This window comes from Trachypithecus francoisi, unplaced genomic scaffold (assembly GCF_009764315.1).
Source record: "Trachypithecus francoisi isolate TF-2019V2 unplaced genomic scaffold, Tfra_2.0 Lachesis_group8, whole genome shotgun sequence".
NCBI classification, from domain to species: Eukaryota; Metazoa; Chordata; class Mammalia; order Primates; family Cercopithecidae; genus Trachypithecus; species Trachypithecus francoisi.
Window position 1 is genome coordinate 62,874,275 of NW_022681473.1, and position 25,066 is coordinate 62,899,340.

At 46.2% G+C, this 25,066-nt stretch overlaps 1 protein-coding gene, 1 long non-coding RNA gene and 1 pseudogene across 3 annotated transcripts in view; 2 read left to right on the plus strand and 1 right to left on the minus strand.

The window, feature by feature from the left end:
- The window catches only part of LOC117079811, a 35,711-nt gene extending 23,768 nt beyond the window's left edge, over window positions 1–11,943 (minus strand). Inside the window, exon 1 of one of the 2 annotated variants that reach the window (XR_004435623.1) lies at window positions 11,861–11,943. This is a non-coding gene — a long non-coding RNA (uncharacterized LOC117079811). Of the gene's footprint in view, window positions 1–2,136; window positions 2,334–11,860 lie in introns of those variants that run through there. The other variant, XR_004435624.1, reaches the window with a different exon arrangement.
- Window positions 1–25,066, plus strand: part of FOLR2 (folate receptor beta) — a 91,321-nt gene that overhangs the window by 5,092 nt on the left and 61,163 nt on the right. The gene's annotated exons all lie outside the window — the stretch shown is intronic.
- LOC117081335 lies at window positions 18,507–19,471 on the plus strand (annotated as a pseudogene).

A 25,066-nucleotide genomic window follows, 5' to 3' on the forward strand; every position in this document is an offset into this window, starting at 1 on the left:
TAGTCCCAACTACTAGGGAGGCTGAGGTGAGAGAATTGCTTGAGCCTCAGCAGGTTGAGGTTACAGTAAGCTATGATTATGCCACTGCACTCCAGCCCAGACGACAGGGCAAGAACCTGTTTCAAAAAAAAAAGAGAGAGAGAGAGAGACTGCCTGTTTCTCTACAACCCTGTCAACCCACTATGCCATCAAACTGATTTTCTACTCATCTTACAGGTGGGGAAAGGGCAGCTCAGTGCAGTTTTCATCTGCCATTGTTCTGAGATCTTTCCATGTTGACCTACTGAGATGTTAAATTACTGGGTAATAATCCATTCTGTGTGTACATCACACTGAATTCAGTCTCCTACTGACAGGCATTGGAAGGAATGGGGTTCTTTTATGATCTTGACATTGCTGAAAGCCACAGGCCAGTTATTTGGTAGAATACTCCTCCATTTGGGTTTGTCTGTTTCCTCATGATTCATTGAAGTTATGCATTGTGGGCACGAATGCCCTACATGGTTATCCCGTGCATCATAACGGGAGGCACGTGGTGAGGGGTTTGCCTATTCCTGGTGACGTTAACTTTGATCTTTTGGTTGAGATTGTGTCTGCCACATTTCTCCACTACACTTTCCCCTTTGTAACTAGTAAATATGTTGTAAGGAGAAACTGGAGAACTAGAGATACTCTATTCATCAGCACACTTCCACCGACATGTACCTGATGGACCTTTTTTTAAAAAGGTAAAACAAAAGCTAAACATGTCTTACTATGTTACAGCTCTTTCACCAACCCTTCAATACTTTTCAGTGATATCAACTGTAAAAACCAAACTTCTTCAAAATAGCACAGAAGACCGTGCCCTTCCTCTGAGCCCTCAAGCCAAATCTCTCCCACACTACCCCCACAAATGAGCTCCAGTCACACTTCTCATGTTGGGGGTCTTTGCTCCAGCAACTCTTTCTCTGCATGCCTGAAACGTTCTTTAATCCTCTGCAGCCTAGCACTTTGTGACCACTTAGATCACAACCTACAATTCCCCCCGAAAATGACTTCTTACCACTCAAACTAACAAAGCCACTCAGCTGATTTCTCATCACATTATTCTGTGTCCTCGTGCAGATTTTTGTCTACTGTGTTTGTTGTCTGCCTTTTCCCTAACAAAACATACTCTCCTGAAAGCAGGGTTTTGTCTATGTCATTTTAAGCTACATCCCCAGGGTCTGGGTCAGTGCCTGGCACCAAGAATGTGCTCAGTAAGTTAAGGAATCGCTGCATCCATTCTGTCAGTCAACAAGTCCTTCTGAGCATCCTGTCACTGGCCCATGCTGGTCTCAGCTGACAGGAAGGGAACTGAGTTCCTTGCAAGGTCTGGCGGGGACAGACAGTTCTGAGTACCAGTGACTCTTAGAACAAGGAGATGAGGCTTTCACAGAGGGAAGCACAGAGTGTGGTGTTGTTCTGCTGAAGCCCAAAGAGGTCAGGGAAGGCTTCCAAAGGAATAATGTTTGCCAAGCACAAAACAGCACGGGGAATGGCATTCCATGGACAGGTCTCAGCAAGTGCAAGGGCTTAGAGGTAATAGAAGTGCAAGCAGAATTCCAGGGTGGCTGAGATAGAAGTTATGAGGGGAGTGGGCAGCAGTTAAGGCCAAAGAAGAAACACTGGATCTGCATTCCTTAGGACGGTGCCCTGTGGGCCCCTCACAAAGCTTCTCTCCTGCAACTCCTAGGTGCAAGAAGTCAGACTTAGAATCAGACTGAGATCAGTAGTTTCTGCAGCTAGGAAGATGAGTGATGTGAGCTTGCATGTGTAATAGGCTGGCACTCAAGAAAGAACTCGGGGTTCTCTCCTCCCCAGTCTGAGGCCCCTCTCCTGCTTCCTGAAGCCCAGAGTCTCCACCTCTGTGAGTCAAACACCTTCCTGTTATCTGCCTGGTCCTAGGGCAACCTTTGGGTTGGAGTTAGAAGGAATGCCAATGGTTAACCTTGTGGTATTAAACGTCCAGCTGAGGCAGATACTGTCTGGACTGGTCCACGCTGACTGCCTGACTGTCCCTCCCTGCTGGCCCTAGCACCCAGACTCCAGATAGGAACACCACCTCATCCTTTGGAGCAGGGCTCTGAGACTCCACAAATGGTGAGGACTTACCAGAGGAACTGAACTTGACCTCCAACCCAACCTTCCATTCGCTGGTATTATTCTGAAGCCCTCATGGCCCAGGGGCCTGGCTCAGGGAGCAGGTCTCAATCCTGCAGTGGAGGGGGCATAAAGTTCAGTTCATGATCAGCCCCCAGGCCAGGGGCAGAGGATGAGAGGGCAGGAGCTCCACCTAGAGGAGTTCCCATGTTCAGGTGTTCCTAGACACCTGCCTGCCCTTCTCCAATCAGCACTGGGGTATAAAGAAGGAAAGAGGCCTGAGGGTTCCAGAGGCCTCTACCTGCTGGGGTCTTCAGAGGACCCAACCCTCTGGGAAATACAAATACAATCCTCAGCCCTCCAAACAACTGAATGGACACCTCTTGGCCAAAAAGACCCCGGAAAAACTTTAAAATCTAAGTTTCCTGGCCGTGATGATAAGTCACTCACACCTCAGTACACCTGTTTCCTCATGAACCGTTACCAGGCTTCTTTCCCAAGACCTAAATAGAAACCAGCCCTGGAAAACCAAGAACAGGAGACTCCTTCACTGATTTCAACTTCAACCAACTGCCAGACTCCTTTCCCTTTCCCGATTTTGACATGACAGCTGATCAACTTACAAAACATTCCTTGCTGATCAATGACTCTCCACCATGGACCAGTTCTGGCTGGTTTACAGAGGCAGCACACAAAGTTCTTCGGGTCCTGTGTTTCACCTTTTGACATATAGAGAGCCTAATTCGACTGCATTTTAATGTCTCCACCCCGAAGAGAATATGGGACATATTTAACATGTTTTTTGGTACACATGTGTGCAACTCTCATGAATATTCATAGATCATCTTAAAACTTATTAAATATGTATGTTTAGCGAACTCATTTAGTGTAAAACCCCTGTCCTACCCTCACTTCAATTCCTAGCTTGTAGGTTGCAACCCAACCAAAGAAATAAAGCTCTCCCTTCCAAATGTACAGATCTTGTGATTGTAAGCCAACATAACTGAAGACAAGAGTAGGATCCATGGAGCAGCCCAGGTTCCCCCCAGCGTGAGTGAATGCACTGGTGCCAGGCTGAGCCATTGACAGCTCAGTTGTTTCCCTGTCAGCTTTGGGAGGAAGGTGGGTAAACTCTCCCCGATCTAAGATCTCCCACTTTTGAATTGAGATCTCGAGGACTTCATTTTTTCACCTTGATTCCCTCCATCCAGACCCTGCAAGAGCCATCTTTTTTGGCCCCAGGTTTCTAGTTGGGGAGGTTGGGGGCAGTTCAGCCTGACTCATCTGGCCTATCAGGTTCGGTGAGGATGCTTGCCCTCTAGTGGCACACAAAGGAATGTCTTATGCTCTTCTGGGGAACCTAGATTCTAAGGAGACAGTCCCAGACCAGCTACCATCAGGAACATATATGTTTCGGAATTGTAAGAAAAAGTCTTGTGGATATTTTGGATCCTGGAAAAAAGCTAACTTGGAACAATATAAAGATTTATAGGCTAAAATGGAGAACTTTTGACAGAACATTTGACATGCCTAAATTAGTTTATTTGCATGCACAGTAGGGTTCACAGTAGGGTTCAGGATCTCTCAGAAGCAATGGGAGGCCTTTTTTTTTTTTTTTTGAGACAGAGTCTCACTTTGTCATGGGGAGTGGAGTGGGGTGGCATGATCATGGCTCACTGCAGCCCTGACCTCCCGGGCTCAACCATCCTCCCACCTCTGCCTCTCAAGTAACTGGGACTATAGACATGTACCACCACACCCTGCTAATTTCTTTATTTTTATTTTTTAATTTTTTATAGAGATGGGGTTCACCATGTTCCCCAAGCTGGTCTCAAATTCCTGGAATCAAGGAATCCTCCCATGGGAGACCATTTTTAAGTGGTATTATGAGAGCTCTAAACACAGTCAGGCGTCTCAGATAACCTTAATAATTCAAAACTGAAGGAGTCTAATTCAAAACCTGACCAGCATATTCAAACCTATCTGTCACTATTGGACAGGTAGCTGGAGACACTGCACAAAGAATTACAGCCCAACAAATTGAATTACCTGGCTCAAGTATTTAATTGCTTCAGATTTTCTTTTAGCCAAATAAGGAAAAGTCTGTGCAGTGGCCCATAACACCTATTGCACTTACATTGACACTTCAGGTGAAGTAGAAACTCATATAGGGCTGGGCACAGTGGCTCATACCTGTAATCCCAGCACTTTGGGAGGCTGGGGCCAGAGGATCACTTGAGCTCAGGCCCACCTCAGCAACAAGGTGAAACCCTATCTCTACAAAAACTACAAAAATTAACGAGGCATGGTGGCACATGCCTGTAATCCCAGCTATTTGGGAGGCCGAGGCGAGAGGATCACTTGGGCCTGGGAGGCATAAGTTGCAGTTAGCCTAGATCATGCAATTGCATTCCAAACTGATAGAGCAAGACTCTGTCTCAAAAACAAAGCAAAACAAAGCAAAACAAAAACAAAAAGAAGAACAGAAACTCATATAGAATTTCCAAACAAGTTAAATGATTACAAGAAATAAAACTACTGATCCTATCAATGATCTGTTTAGTTGGCTTTCTACCAAACAGAAATTCCTTTCAAGATGCTGTTGAAGGCTGGGCGGGCGGCTCACGCCTGTAATCCCAACACTCTGGGAGGCCGAAGCAGGTGGGTCACCTGAGGTCAGGAGTTTGTGACCAGCCTGGCCAACATGGTGAAACCCCATTTCTACTGAAAAATACAAAAAATTAGCTGGATGTGGTGGCAGGCGCCTGTAATCCCAGCTACTTGGGAGGCTGAGGCAGGAGAACCCGCTAGGCAGATATTGCAGTGAACCGAGATCACGCCACTGCACTCCAGCCTGGGTGACAGAGTGAGACTCCATCTCACAAAAAAAAAAAAAAAAAAAAGATGCTATTGAAGTCTTTGTTATAATTATAGTCTCCGTCAAACTTTTCTTCATAACATTTAAATTACTCATAATATAGGACAGGCGTGGGGGCTCAAGCCTGTAATCCCAGCACTTTAGGAGGCCCACGGGGGTAGATCATTTGAGATCAGGAGTTCAAGACCAGCCTGGCCAACATGGCAAAGCCCTGTCTCTACTAAAAATACAAAAATTAGCCAGGAGGTGGAGGTTGCAGTGAGCCGAGATCATGCCACTCCACTCCAGCCTGGGCAACAGAGGGATACTCTGTCTAAAAAATAATATAAATAAATAGATAACTTTATAATATGTATAATCAACTGCTGTAAGTCTGCTGCTAAACCAGAATTATGCTGGCTTAATGCATAGAACTTACAGACAAGTTAAATTAGTAGCCCCACCTTTTGGCCCTTATGTTGCTTGATAGACCTTAGGGGTTGATGAGTGCCTGCCCACCTCTATTTCTGTCTGGCCAAGATGTTCAATTGGCTATAAGTCTCTTGGCCACAAGGGTCCCACGAAGGGACTGGATGGACCTGGAGCAGGTAGCCTCACCATGCTGGCAACGACATGGTACAAACAATTTGGTCATTGATGCTGACTATGGCAGATCTTGGCTAAAAGGAAGAAATGTGGAATAAAAAGAAAATCCAAAGACCCCTCAACTGACTGAACAAACCCCTCCTGGCCAAGGAGAACCCAGAAAAACTTTAAAATCTAGGTTTCCTGGCTATGATAAGACAGGAGGCTGGTCACACCTCAGTATATCCTCTTCCTTACTGTTACCAGGCCTTTTTCCTAAGAGTTAAGCGGAATCCTGTCCTGGAAAACAGAGTATGGAAGACTCCTCTGCTGACTTCAGCTTCAACTGCCTGATGCCATGGCCAGACTTCATTCTCTTTTCATGATTTGACATGACAGCTGACCAGCTCACAAAGTTATCCTTCCTGGTCAGTTCCTGTTAACCACGGGCTGGTTCTGGCCGATTTACAGAGGCTGCACACAAAGTGCTTTTGTGTCCTGTATTTCACCTTTTGATGTGTACAGTGTAAGTCTGCATTTTAATGTTAAGTCTCAGCTGGGTAGGGTGGCTCAATGCCTGCAATCCTAGCACTTTGGGGGGCCAAGGCAAGAGGATTGCTTGAGCCTAGGAGTTCAAGACCAGCCTGGGCAACATAATGAGACTTTGTCTCTATTTTTTTAATTTGTCATTTTCTTTTTTTTTTTCTGAGACAGAGTATTGCTCTGTCACCCTGGCTAGAGTGAGATGGCGTGATCTCGGCTCACTGCAAGCTCCGCCTCCCGGGTTCACCCCATTCTCTTGCCTCAGCCTGCTGAGTAGCTGGGACTACAGGCTCCTGCCACCACGCCCGGCTAATTTTTTGTATTTTTAGTGGAGACGGGGTTTCACCGTGTTAGCCAGGATGGTCTCGATCTCCAGACCTCGTGATCCGCCTGCCTTGGCCTCCCAAAGTGCTGGGATTACAGGCGTGAGCCACCGCAACGGGCCATCATTTGCAAGTTTCTTAACTGCATTACTGACTTTAGGGTGGAGCCCTTGGGGTAACAAGGTCAGGAAAGCATGCAGTTTCTACAGCCTAACAAGCAGGCAAGCTGGAAGGCAAGACAGATCCCCCAAAATAAGGGTCCCATTTTATACCAGATCCTGGATCAACTCCCCCCCGCCAAAAAGGGGAAATCAGCTCATCTTCCGTGGAAGTCTTATCTCTCAGTGGGAGATAAGAGGGTATTTCCATACCTTTGAAGTGGCCAAGAACATGCTTCTCTAATCTAAATATGCAAAGAGCTAAGTATTCACCCATAATTTCCATTGGCCATTCCTTAAAGTATATTTCCTACCTAGTTATTACACACCAAAGCTCTCTTATAATACGATGTAGTTTCTGATACCACCAAAAGTCAAAAACATCAGATACTGCAATGCAAAACAGAACAGAGCCTTACATTTTGAGAGGAAATCATCAACTTTCAATTCCTGGGGTTCCAAGAGGAAAACAGGGTGTTTTTTTTTTTCCAAAATGATGTCTCTGGCACTCCTGTTTTTCCTAGGGAGTCCCACACTGTTAGAGTTTGAATATCCTATTTTAATTAAGCTGACTCTTTTAACCATAGCGTCTCAAAAATAAAAATCCTTTAATATCTCTTATTATCCGACTTCAGCCATGCCAAACTACCAATATTTCTGGCTTCTGAACTTTACCAAAGACAAACTCCCAGGTACTCAGAGAAAAAAAATTCAAGACAGTTTGTGGAGGGAAAGAAAATCAACAAATGTTTGACAGATATCAAACTAGAAAGGACTCATTCCTTAAGTTGGGAATTGAACCCAGAGCCTGGGCTGCCATTGTGAAAAGACAAAGTCTTTGCTACTGAGCTACAGCACTGGGCAGTCTCCATTGCTCTTCCCAGAAGGAGATAGAGTCGCCAACTTTGAGCTTGCAAAGGCTTTTATCTAATCAAGATAATTTTTAGGACTAAAAATGGCATGGACTCCAAAACTCCTGTCTGCTGGATGGTAGAAACCAAGAGAAAGTATCGCCACGTGGTTACAAGGTGAAGCTCCCAAGGACCTAAAACAAGACGAAAGACAAATTTCATCCAGCTTTTTAGGGACCTTCAGCAAAGTTTATAACTGATCAGTTTACTCGGCCATTTTGAACAGCGGGCTTACAGGTGTTGTAGTGAGAGACAGGACTAGCTGGATTTCCTAGGCCTACTAAGAATCCCTAAGCCTAGCTGGGAAGGTGAGCGCATCCACCTTTAAACATGGGGCTTGCAATTTAGCTTACACCCGATCAATCAGGTAGTAAAGAGAGCTCACTAAAATGTTAATTAGGCAAAAACAAGAGGTAAAGAAATAGCTAATCATCTATCGTCTGAGAGCACAGTGGGAGGGACAATGATCAGGATATAAAACCAGATATTTGAGCCAGCAACGGCTACCCTCTTTGGGTCCCCTCCTTTTGTATGGGAGCTCTGTTTTTACTCTATTAAATCTTGCAGCTGCACACTCTTCTGGTACATGCTTGTTACGGCTTGAGCTGAGCTTTCACTTGTCGTCCATCACTGCTGTTTGCCGCCGTGGCAGACCCACTGCTGACTTCCACCCCTCCAGATCTGGCAGGGTGTCCACTGTGCTCCTGATCCAGTGAGGCACCCATTGCCACTCTGGATTGGGCTAAAGGCTTGCCATTGTTCCTACATGGTTAAGTGCCTGGGTTCGTCCTAATCGAGCTGAACACTAGTTGCTGGGTTCCACGGTTCTCTTCTGTGACCCACGGCCAATAATAGAGCTATAACACTCGCTACATGGCCCAAGATTCCATTCCTTGGAATCAGTGAGACCAAGAACCCCAGGTGAGAGAACAAGAGGCTTGCCGCCATCTTGGGAGCTCTGGGAGCAAGGACCCCCGGTAACAGTAGGCCTGCATTCTATCCTAAGGTACCCCTCTTTATGGCAGAACAATATAGAAAGACACACAAAGCAAACCCAGATTCGCTACAGCTTAAGGCTAGCCTCAGAAGTCTTTTTTCTCATTAACCAAAACTTTCCTGTGGTAGGGTGGGGAAAGTGAAGAGCTCAGGAAGGCCAGAGAAAGACCCACCTATTCCAGAGACACTGAATCAAAAGTTCAGGCAGCCGCTCATTGGTTAAGAAGGGATCTTTTCCAGGAGTTGCCTCAGCTCTTAAGTGTCCCCGTTTGGGGAGCAAAAAGCTCTCATGTCCCAAGATCCTGTACATGCACAATTCTGTCACCCACAGTCATCAGCAAAAAGTGAAAGGTAGATTAATCCAAAGAGAATAGTAATTAATATCCCATGGTGCTAAATCCATTCTTAACCAAGAGGCACTTTACTCTGAGAGGGGCTTTTAACCCCCTAAATCTTAGAAGGGACTCTAACACTCCTCAGCTGGGCCTCGAACCCAAGTTCAGCCAAGTGTCTTTGCCTTTTATTAAGAGGGGCCTTTAACCCACTCTGTCTTAGGAGAGACTTTAACTCCCCTAAGTTGAGCCTCTAACCCAATAACATCCTTTACCTGGGTACCCCGCCACTTACCCAAAGATAGGCCATTGGTGCTGTAGTCTATTTCCTTTGGATTGGGTGTTTCCTTAGGGTTCGACAAGAAGATGTTACCAGAAAGCAATTCAGATCCAGACCCCAAGAGAAGGTTCTTGGATCTCACACAAGAAAGAATTCGGGGTGAGTCCATAGAGTAAAGTGAAAGCAAGATTATTAAGAAGGTAAAGGAATACAGAATGACTACTCCACAGGCAGGGCAGTGACTTGAGCTGCTCCACTAAGGATGCTTGTTGTTACTTTTTGATTATATGCTAAACAAGGGGTGGATGATTAATGAGCTTTCAAAGGAAGCAGTGGCCAATTCCCGTAACTGAGGATTCCTCTCCTTTTTAGACCATTTAGGGTAACTTCCTGATGTTGCTGTGGCTTCTGTAATCACAGCACTGGTGGAGTGTCTTTTAGCATGCTAATACATCATAATTAGCATATAATGAGTGATGAGGACAATGAGAGGTCACTTTGGTTGCCATCTTGGTTTTGGTGGGTTTGGGCTGGCTTCTTTACCACATGTTATTTTATGAGCAAGGTCTTTGTGACCTGTTATCTTGTGCTCACCTCCTTGCTCATCCTGTCACTTGGAATGCCGCACCTCCTAGGAATGCAGCCCAGTAGGTCTCAGCCTCATTTTACCCAGCCCCTATTCAAGATGGAGTTGCTTTGGTTGAAACACCTCTGACAGACCCACCAGAGGAGCCCTTCAGTTTGCATTAATATATGTGGCTGCTTATTTCACAGATACTATGTGTCATATGTCGGTACAATGTCAACAGCTCACCCTCTTGGTTGTTGAGTTTCCACATTACACAAATAAGGAAGCAGGCCCAGAGGAGAGTCTGGGAAATGAAGTTGGAGAGACCCATCCTGGGGTTGCTTGATTTAGGGATTTAGACTGGGAATGACTCCTCCATAGATCTGAAAGAAGAAACTGCATACTGTGCATAGTGGCTTCGTTTCTGCCAGTCCTAAACAGCTCAAGAATGGAGAGTCTCTCAGTTATGAGGCTGGGTGTGAAGCATTTTTTTTTTCTTTGAGAGAGGTCTTGCTATGTTGCCCAGGCTGGTGTCCAACTCCTGGGCTCAAGGGATACTCCCACCTTGGCCTTCCAAAGTGCTGGGATTACAAATGTGAGCCACCACACATCACCTGAAGCATCTTGGTTCATGCATCTAGCAAACCTTTGGGCTGTGTCTCTCAACCCCATTGGACCTGAGGTCTCCCTAAAACAATTATTTGGCTACAACCCCTTTAATATCCTGAACTTAGCTAAACAGTTATTTTAAAAATCAATATTCATATATAACTAAAGAAGAAACAGAGGAAAAGTATTTGTAATATGTATTTCAATATATAAATATTCATTTTGACTCCATTAGCAGATAGCAGTCACCGCCCTGCTTGCACTTGTTTTGAATCAGTGAGCCTGCAGCTGCCAAGTGCAGACTAACAAGAGGTAAATAACCTATATACCTCGAGCAGCTCTGACTTTAACTTATTCTTTTTTTTTTTAATATCTTTTTAGACATGAGGTCTCACTATGTTGTCCCAGTTGACCTCAAACTCCTGCACTCAAGTGATCCTCCTGCCTTGGCCTCCAAAGTACTGGGATTATAGGTGTGAACCACTGTGCCTGGGCTTTTATATTTTTTTTAAGTGCACATTTTAATATTTAGCTTGTCAGCCTTAAGTAATGAGCTCCAGAAAGCTTGAGGATAGCCACACAGGAGCATAGATTCAAATTGTCCTGAATATACACTTCGATTCACAGCAATTACAAGTGAGTTTTTAAGGAAACAGAATAGTTCCTAAGTTGTTTATCAATAATTTAAAATAAGATAACATAAGCAATTGATTGGCTGTACATTGTTTTTATATCACAAATTTCAGGAACAGATAATGGGTGAGGCAGGTAGTCAGGGACAAAACACCTTGAAACAATTGTCTCTGGGCATGGGTGGGGAGGATATGACTGAAGTTCCATACTCATGCTTTTCTGGGCCTGATAAATTGGGCATGTCTCACATCATGAGACTGCTCTGAGCTATTTTTCTTTTCTCAAGCTTTATACCAAATTATAGGCTGTGGGCTTTCATTCGTTCAGTAAGTATGTATTGAGTATTTATTGTTTGGGTGAGGGACAAAGGACAAGATGGAGGAAGGTGAACAAGAAGGCACAATCCATGTTGCTTCCGGGTTCTTCCTCACCAACTTTCCCGCGCACGGGAAAATGTAGCCCGCACCCGGGAAGATGCAGATCAACCGAGCATGCACAGAGTGACGGCAAGCCGGGGACATTGAAATTCAAGAAGCCACTCCTACACACGCGCCCCAAACTCCTCCCCTTCCAGCTCCCAGGCATAAAAGTCCACCGCCGGCAGGAGCCAGTGTGACTTCTTCGGCCCCTCTTACTTGTGGACCGGAGAACCTCACCCGAGAGCACCGGCGTGACTTCCCTGGCCCCCCACACCTGAGGACCAGAGAACCTCACCCGAGAGTGTGTGCATATTTGCAATAAAAGACTGCCACTTTCTTATGTACTTTGGCCTCATGTTTAATTATTTAGCTCTCCTAAATTAAATTAAATTAAACAAAACAGTTGGTGCCGAAACCCGGGAGGAGACCCTTCCTCAACATCCCCTAGGGGTCTGAGGAACCTCCTCCCCAGCGAACCGGCTCCCAACCCAACCAGCCACCAACACCGAACAAGTGTTCCACCTTTTTACTGGTGCCGCTCTGAGAATTTCTTCTTTGGTGAGTACTCCCCTTTGTTAACCATCTCCATCCGTTTCTGTGTCCTTGGCCTAGAATTGTATGTATGCCCAAGGACGTAGCCACCCTGTGGCGCAGTAAGGTCTTCAACCCGGAGACGTCCGTCTTGAAGTTCCTCAATTCTCCGTTAGTGGCTCCAGGAGCCCCCGGTCTCCAGCAGTGGCAAAGGACGCTTTGCCACTGCGTGAGGTCGGTTTCCATGTCTGGTGGTTAAACAATGAGAACCTCACAATCGAAAATCCCTAGGAACACCCCCTTAGGGTGTCTCCTCCAAAACTTGGAAGCCTTACATTTAACTCAAGATTTAAAACGAAAGCAGCTAATTTTCCTCTCCACTGTGGCATGGCGGCAGTATAAATTAGACAACCAATCTCAATGGCCACCAGACGGCACACTTGACTATAACATTCTATTAGATCTCTCTAATTTCTGCCAAAGGCTTGGAAAGTGGTCAGAGATTATCTATGTCCAAGGCTTTTGGGACTTGCGCTCTCGCCCAGACCTGTGCGCCCAGTGTTCAATGGCCCAGGTCTTGTTAGCTAAAACCCAGCCCTTGGCCCCCACACCACAAGCAGAGGAAGATTCTACTTCCATCTCAGACAAGGCCAATGGTGGGGCACCTCCCTCCCGACCTACCAACCCCCCTCCCTATGCTCCTCCTACCACCCCTCCCTCAGCCACTCCTCTTACCTCTCTCATTTCCGCCCACACTTGCTCCAAGACCATGGTAGCAGCCCCAACCCCTCTACCGGTCAGCCTGCCCCAACCCCCTCTACCGGTCAACCTGCCTCAACCCCCTCTACCGGTCAGCCGGTCTCAACCTACCCGACTGGTCAGTCTGTTTCAACCTCCCCTGTTAGTTTGTTGACCCCCTCTGAGAGGTCACCGGAGCCGAAGGACTAGTTAGAGTCCATGTCCCTTTTTCCTTGGCAGATCTTTCCAAGATAGAAAAATGGCTCGGCGATTTCTCTGCTAACCCCACCCTATATTCCAAGGAGTTTCGATACCTATGTCAGGCATATGATCTAACCTGGCATGACTTACAGGTCATTTTGTCCTCCTCCCTTAACCAAGAGGAAAGACAGCGTATTCTTGCAGCCGCCAGGCAACATGCAGATCAATGGCATTTAACTGACGCCACCGTCCTGTTAGGAGAGATGGCTGTCCCGTCCATAGAACCAGATTGGGACTACCAACCACAACAGCCCGGCTGCCGTAGGAGAGATATTATGGTTCAATATCTCTTGGCTGGTATGCAGGCAGCCTCTAACAAAGTGGTCAATTTTGATAAACTAAAGGAAATTATCCAGCACCCAGATGAGAACCCAGCTTCCTTCCTAAATCGCCTTACAGAGGCACTAGACCAATTTACCCGGCTAGACCCCACCTCCCCAGCCGGGGCAGCTGTCCTAGCCTCCTATTTTATCTCCCAGTCAGCCTCAGATATTTGAAAAAAGCTAAAAAGGTTGAAGATAGGCCTCAAACCCCCATACAGGACTTAGTAAAATTGGCCTTTAAAGTTTTTAACTCCAGAGAAGAAGCAGCTGAGGCCGCAGAGCTAGACAAGGAGAAAAGAAGGGCTGCACTTCAGGCGCAAGCTTTAGTGGCTGCCCTCCAACCAGCGTTGCCCACTCTGCCAGCAGGGAAGACAAAGGACAAGTCTCCTAAAGGCTCCTGCTATAAATGCGGAGACCCAGGACACTAGGCAAACCAGTGTCCCCAGGCCAAACCGGCCACTCCGTCTGGCCCATGCTGTAAGTGTGGCACAACATTCGGCAAAAAGGTGTCCAAATCCTCGTCCGCCTACCACGCCGTGCCCAACCTGCCAACAGGAAGGACACTGGAAGTCTGATTGCCCCGCCAGCAGGGCAGGCGTTGTGCCTCAACGTGGTGCCTCTCCTCAAGAGTCGGGAGGCTCCTTCCAGCTCCTACACCTGGATGACGACTGACTGTGCCCACACTCAGAGACTCCAGTCACCCTTGCTGAGCCCAGGGTAGCGCTACAGGTAGCAGGTAAGCCAATTTCTTTTCTCCTCATTATGGAGGCTACCTACTCAGTTTTGCCATCCTATAGTAGACCTAGCCAACTCTCCACTATTTCAGTAGTAGAAGTAGACAGTAAGCCATCTAACCCTTGCCAGACCTCAATGTTACACTGTTGCCTAGACTCAATGTTAAACTGTTGCCTGGACTATGCATGTTTTGCCCACTCTTTCCTCATCATGCCGTCATGTCCCACCCCGCTCTTAGGACGAGACATCTTAACCAAACTTTCCATAGATATACGTCCATCGTGGGTAACCCTACTTCCCCTTGCCCTTACCAGACTATGGGCGACACCTAGAAGCCCTACAGGCCTTAGCCCATTTGAACTAGTATACGGGCACCCCCTCACACTACAAGAACTCCCTACCCTCCCCATGCCGTTAGCACCCTACCTTCCATACCTTTCTCTTTTAAGACAATTACTTAGAGAACATGCTGAGAGGTCACTTCCCCAACCTACACAAGGAAATCCAGACACCCCTTTGGCTCTTTCTCCAGGTGACCAGGTTCTACTCAAGGATCTACATGCAAAGGGCCTTATTCCTAAGTGGAAGAGCCCATATACAGTAATTCTTACCACTTCTACAGCAGGCAAGCTTTTAGGTCACAGTTCCTGGGTCCATTTTACTCAACTGAAAAGAGCTCCGCCCCCTCAGGCTCAGTGGCAGTCCACTGAACTGTCACCCACCCATCTGAGAATAACCAGACTAAATACAAACTAAATGAGCTACGCTCTTCTGAAATTCTCCCGCTTTCTCACTATTCTCCATCTCAACTTAACTGACTTTTCCCTCACAAACCCCATAGATACCCTCCTCCCTGACCCATCCCCCAACCAGTGGGTCTCCCGACTTTTTACTCTCATAGAAGACCTAGCTTGTCAGGGTGCCCTTTGTGATTTCAGCAGTGTTGAACTTACTCTCTACACTTTTGTGCCACCATTATTATGGTTCACTCTAATCCCCCTAGTTACTCCTACTAATCCTAACTTTGTATCGAAATTTTCTATAACTAAAACCTGGACTACAGACAACCAGGTACACTCACTCATGCAGGGCACTGCAGAATGTCCCCCCCAGGGCTGTCAATGTGCCTTCTCCCTAAACTTTTCCCTAAGTTCCATCACTGGAGGCCTCCCGCCATATGTTTCTTATATGACCAAACAGAATATAATTATAAGAACTACTGGCACATTCTCATGGCTAACACTTATTCGCCAGGGACTTAACCCGGGCTGCCGGAGTAAGAAACCTCTCCCAATGCTTCCTTTGGGTTGCACTCGGTAAAGCTCCCTTAGTGGCAGTCCCTCTACCAGCCGCTTTCAATATCACCACCGACTCTACCAGCTCCTCTCAAGCAACATCCTCGCCTCAAGTCCTACTATACCGTAATCCACAGAGTCAAACCCTTTTTGCTACTCTACTCCCAACTCTTCATGGTGTAATCACACCCAAGCTCCCAAGGGAATCCTGATGGCCCCCATTGGCAGCTACTTCTGGTGTAACCAAACTTTATCTAAAACTCTTTTTTTTATTTTATTTTTTTTAAATTTTTGTTTTGAGACGGAGTCTCGCTCTGTCACCCAGGCTGGAGTGCAGTGGCCAGATCTCAGCTCACTGCAAGCTCCGCCTCCCGGGTTTACGCCATTCTCCTGCCTCAGCCTCCCGAGTAGCTGGGACTACAGACGCCCGCCACCTCGCCCGGCTAGTTTTTTGTATTTTTTTAGTAGAGACAGGGTTTCACCGTGTTCGCCAGGATGGTCTGGATCTCCTGACCTCGTGATCCACCCGTCTCGGCCTCCCAAAGTGCTGGGATTACAGGCTTAAGCCACCGTGCCCGGCCTATCTAAAACTCTTAACCCCACCTCCATCACCCAATCCCTTTGCGTCCCGGTGTCTTTAGTGCCTAGCTTAACCCTATATAGCGAAGGAGAATTGTCCGAACTAGCTTCCCAGCTTACCACTCCCAGCAATAAAATCCAAAAGTGGGCCGTTTTTCTTCCCTTAGTCATCGGGGTTTCCCTAGCATTGTCCCTAATAGCCTCAGGACTTGGGACAGGGGCACTCGCCCACTCAATTCAGTCCACACGGGCTCTCTCCACTCAGGTCCAGGAAGCCATAGAGGCTTCAGCTGAAAGCCTGGCCTCTTTACAGCGTCAGATTACCTCAGTGGCCCAGGTAGCAGCACAAAATAGGCAAGCATTAGATCTTCTTACTGCCAAAAAAGGAGAAACATGCCTCTTCCTAGGAGAATAGTGTTGCTATTATATAAACAAATCAGGCCTGGTTGACACCAACGTCCAAACATTAAAGAAAATCAAAAAGGAGCTTCAACAATTTAACGCCCCCTTAACCCCCGGACCACCAGTATGGCTGCTGCCTGTAGTACAGTAGATGCTTCCATTCCTAATTCCCATACTAATCCTCTGCCTTATGTCATGTCTTGCTCCCATTCTAATAAAATTTCTCTGAGCCAGGGTCCAAGAGATCACCTGAGTCACCTTCAATCAAATGCTCCTGCATCCCTACACCCAACTGCCAACCTCAGACCCTAACTACACCCCTAACAGCAGGAAGCAGCCAGACAGACAACGGTGCCCCAATTCTTATAATCAATAAGAGGTTGGACTGTTTGGGTGAGGGACAAAGGACAAGATGGAGGAAGGTGAACAAGAAGGCACAATCTATGTTGCTTCCGGGTTCTTCCTCACCAACTTTCCCACGTGCGGGAAAATGTAGCCCGTGCCCGGGAAGATGCAGAACAACCGAGCATGAGCAGAGTGACATCAAGCCGGGGACACCGAAATTCAAGAAGCCACTCCTACACACGCGCCCCAAACTCCTCCCCTTCCAGCTCCCAGGCATAAAAGTCCACCGCTGGCAAGAGCCGGTGTGACTTCTTCAGCCCCTCTTACTTGTGGACCGGAGAACCTCACCCGAGGGCGCCGGCGCGACTTCCCTGGCCCCCCACACCTGAGGACCAGAGAACCTCGACCGAGAGTGTGTGCATATTTGCAATAAAAGACTGCCACTTTCTTATGTACTTTGGCCTCATGTTTGATATTTATTTAGCTCTCCTAAATTAAATTGAATTAAACAAAACATTTATGTAATTTGGAACTCTTCTGGGGTTACAATTTAACTTACTTTCTCACCTCCAAATCATTATCACCTCAGTGAGGATGAAACCCAATGATTTTTTTTATCTTGCCAAAATTCCTATCTGTGGGGTCTGAGAAGTCATGCCCTACAAATCATAAATTCTCATCAGATGGGTTTTATTTAACCCTATATATGATGACTTACTTTCCAACCTGACTCTGGAATAACATGATGAGACAAGGAAGAAAAGCAAAATATTTTAATATTTTTACCTCAAAACGTGTTTCTTTGCCATGTCTTGAAATGGCCCTGCAACTGTCCTTTGTGGGGGTAAATTTTCATCCGTAAAGAATCTCTGTTAACATAACTACATCTTTTTCTTCCAGGCCCTTCCAATCATAAAGAGATTAATTAAAAGTGTAGCACCTTTTACAGATGTGAATAGGAAGCACTTGTCATCTATTGTCTCTAACGGCAACTACTGTAAGACTTCAAAAGAACCTTGGTCTCCACAATCTTTTTTTCTCAACCTGAACATTTCTTTTCTATCAATCCCAGGTCTTTAGACAAACTCAACCAATTGTCAACCATAAAATGTTTAAATTTACCTAGAGCCTGAAAGCTCTGCCACCCCACTTTGAATTGTCCCGCCTTCCAGGACCAAACCAATTATTTATTTATTTATTTATTTATTTATTTATTTTTAGATGGAGTTTCCCTCTGCTGCCCATGCTGGAGTGCAGTGGTGTGATCTTGGCTCGCTGCAACCTCCGCCTCCTGGGTTCAAGTGATTCTCCTACCTCAGCCTCCCAAGTAGCTAGGATTACAGGTGCCCGCCACCAAGCCCAGCTAATTTTTTGTATTTTTAGTAAAGACAGGGTTTCACTATGTTGGTCAGGCTGGTCTCGAATTCCTGACCTCAATATCAGCCTGCCTTGGCCTCCCAAAGTGCTAGGCATGAGTCACTGCGCCCAGCCAAGGTATTTCTTAAATGCATTTGATTAATGCCTCATGCCTCCCTAAAATGTATGAAACCAAGCTGCACCCTAGACCACCTTGGACACATGTTCTCAAGACCTCCTGAGGGCTGTGTCATGGGCCATGGTCACTCATATTTGGCTCAGAATAAATCTCTTCAAACATTTTACAGAGCTTGACTCTTTTCGTTGACATCAATGAGGCCTAATCTGATCACGCTATAACACTGCAAGTCCCCATCCTTCTCCCCTGATTGTTTTCAAAAGCAGTGATCCATTGAGGTGCTCATTTTTGTAACCCCAGTTTCTAGAAAAGTGCCTGGGTGAGAGTATGTAGGATCTCCATAAAAGTTGAATTAACAAATTTTGTAATGACTGCACCTCCAGACAGGAGCTGTCTTCTGGGCTCCCAGAGTCTCTGACAAACCTCTCCCACAACGAGTTTACCAACAGCAAGGACTTTCCTGGATGACTTCCACTGGGTTGGGGATTAAGGATTGAAAGGGGAGAGGCTGTGTGTGGAATATTCTGGCTGTGCTGACTGTGGACTTAGTCCTTATCTTCCCGCATCCAGTGTAGTATCTGGAGGAAGAATGCCTGGGCTTCACTGGCACCACCGAGGAAGCCCGTAAGAATATTTCCCATCTATGTGGATTCAACTGGAACCACTGTGGAGAGGTGGTACCTGCCTGCAAATGGCACTTCATCCAGGACACCTGCCTTTATGAGTGCTCCCCAAACTTGGGGCCCTGGATCCAGCAGGTACTCATGGCTTCCTGGCACCCAAGAGCTAGCAGAGGAGCTGAATTTTCCAGGCATCTCTGCAGGCTGCAACCCCAGCTCCAGTTCTATTCAGGGCTGGGTTGCTGGGATTCTTGAGCCTGAGCCCTTCTTTTCTACCAAAATCTCCCAGGTGGATCAGAGCTGGCGCAAAGAGCAGGTGCTGAATGTGCCCCTGTGCAAAGAGAACTGTGAGCAATGGTGGGAAGACTGTCACACCTCCTACACCTGCAAGAGCAACTGGCACAAAGGCTGGAACTGGGGACTCAGGAAGGGCTGGGGTGGGGCAGGAAAGGAGGGATTTGGAAGTGAAGGTGTGTGGGTGTGGAACAGGTTTGTGAGATTTTGGGTTTGTAAGGGCTGGCAGAATCAGAGACGCTTTTGGGCCCAGTGGCTAAAGGTCTTCCCTCTTCCCTCCAGGGTCTAACAAGTGCCAGGGGGCAGCTGCCTGACTACCTTTCCATTTCTATTTCCTCACACCCACTGCTCTGTGCAGTGAAATCTGGAGTCACTCCTATATGGTCAGCAACTACAGCCGAGGGAGCGGCCGCTGCATCCGGATATGGTTTGACCCGGCCCAGGGCAACCTCAGTGAGGAGGTGGTGAAGTTCTATGCTGCAGCCATGAGTGGGGCTGGGCCCTGGGCAGCCTGACCTCTCCTGCTCAGCCTGGCCCTAACGCTGCTCTGGCGGCTCAGCTGACTCCTTTTACCTTCTGATACTTGGTCATCCCTGCCCTGTTTAGCCCCACAGCTCCCAACTATTTGGTTCCTGCTCTATGGTCTTGTCTCTGACAGCCACTTTGAATAAACTAGACACCGCACATGTATCTTGAGAATTATTCAGGTATGAATGGGAATGTGGCTGTTTTGTTTCCCAATTCTCATTGATTGAAGCTAGTTAGACTGGGTTAGTTCCCAGCTCTGATGCTTGCTATGAACTAGCCTGATACTTAAGTATTCTTCTAAGGCAGGAAACATTCATAGCTCTCAATTTTATTTTTCACTATAGCTCCAATCTAGAGCCACGCCCAGGCGTTTTTCTTTTTTTGAGACAGGGTCTCACTCTCTCACCCAGGTTGGAATGCAGCGGCATGATCTCAGCTCACTGCAACATCTGTCTCCTGGGCTCAAGTGATCCTCCCACCTTGGCCTGGAACTACAAGCATGTGCCACTACACCTGGCTAATTTTTCAATTTTTTATAGAGAGGAAGTCTTGCAATGTTGTCCAGGCTGGTCTCAAACTACTGGGCTCAAGCAATCCTCCTACCTCAGCCTCCTGAGTAGCTGAGAATATAGGTGTGAGCCTCCACACTCAGCTAATAAATATAATATAAGAGATGTATTATATATATAATAGTAGAAACAGGGTCTCACTATTTTACCCAGGTTTGTCTCAAACTCCTGGGCTGGAGTGATCCTCCGAAAATTCTGGGATTACAGGCATGAGTAACTGTGTCTGGCCACAAGTCATGTTCATTTCTTGCTCAAGCTACAATGTTGAATGTGGGTTGTCAGGGGGAATTCTGTTTATTTCTCATTCCTGGACTACATTAGCAGCCAGTGGGTTCTGCTTCTTACTCAAGAACCCACGGTGATGGAGGCTCCATCTTCCATGAAACAGGAAGAGGGAACTTGGCAAATTCCATAAGGCTCTTCAAATTTCCACCCATCACTTGTTTCAGTGGCCAAATCAAGTCATGAGCATGCCTAAATTCAAGAAAGCCAGGAAAACATAATCCTATCACATACTTGGAAGGAGAGGAGAATCACAAGGTTTGCAACAGACCTAATGATGACTAAAAAGACTTTGTTATTTTCTCATTAGTTTCTGTTTCTGGCATGGTCATAGTTACAAATTTAATATTTTGGTTAGATCCTAGTAAGAAGGAGGACCAACTCTCTATACATATACAAGTAACTACATCAATATGAAAAGTGGAGCAATCCACCGATGACCGCCCTGGCTAGTCTTGTAAACAAGGCCAATTGATGCCCTTTTTGCCCTTCATTTATTTCAATTTATTATTATTTATTATCTTTATTTTTTGAGACAGGGTCTCCTTCTGTTGCTCAGGCTGGAGTGCAGTGGCACAATCATGGCTCAATGCAGTCTTGACCTCCTGGGTTCAAATGATCCCCCAACCTTAGCCTCCCAAGTAGCTGGGACTACAAGCACATGCCACCATGCTCGGCAAATTTTTTGTATTTTTTTGTAGAGATGGGTTTTGCCATGTTGTCCAGGTTCAAGATGGGTCTTGAACTGCTGCGTTCAAGTGATTCATTCACCTACCTTGACCTCCTAAAGTGCTGGGATTACCGGCGTGAGACACCTCTGCCAGCCCACTGATTTCTTTTTTTGAACCAAAAGCATAGTTGATCAATGCAAAAGCTAGTAATCGGACATTAACACAGTTCAAAACTCTTGCACTTTAAAAGACACCCTTAAGAAAATTAAAAGACAAGTGACAGACTAGAGGGAAATATTTGCAAAACACATCTGATAAAGGATCCCTATCCATAAAATACAAAGAACACTTACAACTCAGTAATAAGAAGGCAGACAACCCAATCAAATAATGGGCAAAAGAAATGAACAAATATTTCATTAAAGACGATACACAAATTATGAATAGTTACACGAAAAGATGCTCAACATTATTAATCATTAGAAAAATGGAAACTAAAACCACAGTGATATACCATTTTATACCTACTAGAATGGCAATAATAATAAGACAGGCAATAACAAGTGTCGGCGAGGATGTGGAGAAATGGGAACCCTCACACAGTGCTGGTGGGGACATAAAATGGCACAGCCCTTTGGAAAACAGTGTGGCAGTTTCTCAAAAAGTTAAATGTAAAACTGCCATACAACCCAAAATTCCACTCCCAGGTGTCTACTCAGGAGAAATGAAAACAAGCATAACAAAACTTAAATATGGATATTTGTAATATTCATATTTATGTATGTAAATATGATACATCGTTTATGCATGTAAGTATGATGTATCATATTATGTATCATTATACGTAATAGCCCCAAGCTGGCAATATCCTAAATTTTTAGCAACTGGTGAACGAATAGACAAAATGTGGTGAATCCATACAGTAGAAGACTGTGCAGCAATGAATCGTGATGACACTTGCTATGTCGTGGATGAGCCTCAAAAACATTATGCTAAGTGAAAGAAGCCAGACCTAAGAGGCTTCATGTGGCTGATTTCACTTACATGAAATGTGCAGGAAAGACAAATTTATAAAGGCAGAAAGTAGGGTAGTAGCTGCCTGGGGCTAGAAGTGAGAACAGGGATTAATTGTAAATGGGCATGAGGGGGGATGAAAATTGAAGGGATGATTCTGAGTTTCTGTGGGGTGTGTTCGTGAGGGAAAGTATTCTAAGGAATTTGGCATGTGGCTCCATAAAAATCTATTATCTGAGACAAACTCCATTCCCATCATGAACTTTAAAATATTGGTTGGAAGCCAAGCATGGTGGCTTATACCTGTAATTTCAGCACTTTGGGAGGCTAAGGCAGGTGGATCACTTGAGCCCAGGATTCTAGAACAGTCTGGGCAACATGGTGAAACCCCGTCTCTACAAAAAAAATACAAAAAATTAGTCAGGTGTGGTGGTCTATGCCTGTAGTCCCAGCTATGCAGAAGGCTGAGATGGGAGGATCTCTTTAGCTCAGGAGGTAGAGGCTGCAGTGGGCTATGACTGTACCACTGCAGTCCAGCCTGAGTTGACAGAGTGAGACCCTGTCTCAAAAAAAAAAAAAAAAAAAATTGCTGGATAGTAATGTTGTAGGAGTTTCTCCTGGGTTCAGCTAAAGACGGGGTCCTTGTCACCCGGCCATGAAACATTAGGCTCGCAGACATTTCGAAGGGTGAGAAAAATGGAATTTATTGGGCAAAGAAAAAGGGGGGGGAAACAGGGACCCTCAGCAGAGTGAGAGTCCTGCTAGTACACACTTCCCACCTCACAGATTGAATCCCAGATTCCACCCTGGAAGAGGAGGGGCCAGGCTCCTCTGCAGGAACTTCCTGAGGCTCCACCCCAGTGCACATTCCTCCCAGCGTGTGGGTTTGTCAGAGGTTCTCTGGGGACCCCTTCACACTTGGCTGTCTCATTCCTCGCTCTCAAGAAGTACATCTAACTGCTGTTAGAAAAAGGATAAGGGTAAGAATGAAGACCGATCTAAATTGCCTCCTGCTGAGAAGGGCCAGTGTTCTGGGAAATGGCAGTCAGAGCTCCCTCAGAAGCCTATCTAAGGGTTCTTGGCTGAAGGGGCCATCATCTGAGACTCCGATTGCATGACCATTTGGAGTTTGATGGCCTGAAGGCAAGAAGAGAAAAACCAGGTTATTAGAAAACACGTATTAAAACGAAACAAGGGAGGGTAAGGACAGTTTAAAATCCCAAGGCCTTTTACCAGTTTGCACAGGGAGAGGGAAGCCAAAAGCCCGACTGGTAAAAAAAAAAAAAACTTTATGCTTTTGCCAGCATGTCAGGCTTCTGGGTTCCCTTGCCTGAGCCTAATCCTAAGCCAACCAGCTGAAGGTTTGGGAAATTAACTCTTTCCGGTTAGGAGGATGCATCTGAGGGGAGTGTCCTATAGTACGGAGACACAATTACCTATTAGTGAAGAGAGGACAGTGGAGAAGAAAGGGGAAAAAAAGGCGCTTTTTAAAGGAGTCCCAGGGGTTCAGGATGCATTCAAAAGGGGTACACAGTGAAGATGAATGGCTACCCATCTAGAAAGAGGGGAGAAGGCATCCCTGAGTCCTATCTCTTTCTAGCAGATACCAGGGGTACATGAGGGAGAGAAGAAAGAGCGTCCTCTTTCCCTCTTCTGTCCTTGCATCCCTGAGTCCTGGTGACTTTGGCAGGTGCTGCCATGGGTGCCACAGTGGCTTGCACCCATGAAGCAGGGAGTGCCTAGAGAATAGGAATTATCAGCTAGGTGCAGTGGCTCACACCTGTAATTCCAGCACATTGGGAGGCCGAGGTGGACAGATCACAAGGTCAGGGGTTTGGGATCAGCCTGACCAACATGGTGAAACCCCATCTTTACTGAAAATACAAAAATTAGCTGGGTGTGGTGGTGCAGGCCTGTAGTCCCAGCTACTTGGGAGGCTGAGGCAAGAGAATCACTTGGATCCAGGAGGCAGAGGTTGCAGTAAACCAAGATCATACCACTGCACTCCAGTCTGGGCAACAGAGTAAGACTCCATCTTGGAAAAAAAAAAAAGAGAGAGAGAGAGAGAATAGGAATTATCCATTCTTACCTATGTCTCTATCCCCACTACAGTCAGTAGTCTTGGAGTTCCCTAGACCTCATTTATGCCGCATATATTAGCATGACTTTCATCCATGAAATGGGAGGCTTGGCTTGATTGGCAGGAATTAGCCATGCTCACTTGCACGCACTGTGCCTTTTTTGTTTTTTGGGGGTTTTTTTGAGACAGAGTCTTGCTCTGTTGCCAGGCTGGAGTGCAGTGGCGCGATCTCAGCTCACTGCAACCTCCGACTCCCTGGTTTAAGTGATTCTCCTGCCTCAGTCTCCTTAGTAGCTGGGATTACAGGCAAGCACCACTATGCCCAGCTGATTTTTGTTTGTTTTTTTTTTTTTGAGATGGAGTCTTACTGTGTCACCCAGGCTGGAGTGCAGTGGCACGATCTCGGCTCATTGCAACCTCCGCCTCCCAGTTCAAGTGATTCTCCTGCCTCAACCTCCCAAGTAGCTGGGATTACAGGCCTGTGCCACCATGCCTGGCTAATTTTTGTATTTTTAGTAGAGATAGGGTTTCACCGTGTTTGTCAGGATGGTCCTGATCTCCTGTCATTGTGATCCACCCGCCTCGGCCTCCCAAAGTGCTGGGATTACACGCATGAGCCACCGTGCCCGGCCGCACTGTGCCTTTTAACCTCTGTTATTATCCGCCTCTGAATCCCTTAGATCCAGTTTTCTTTCCTGGGCCTTTGACCCGAAGCTTGGAATTGAATTTAGAACAAAAACGTGTCTAGGGAGGGCTGCATGGACTCCTTATCATAAACCAAATGCTAAGGAAGATGAAGCCGCAGAATTGAGTCCTCCTTCAACAAGGGAGAGAAAAAGATGTCTTGTGACATACCCAGATAATTGGTGGCTATAGTTATGTTTACACACAGAATTTTCTTTACAATTGACATCTTAAAACTTGCCTAAACTTTCAAAACAATAATTTTTTGACTTTTTAATATAG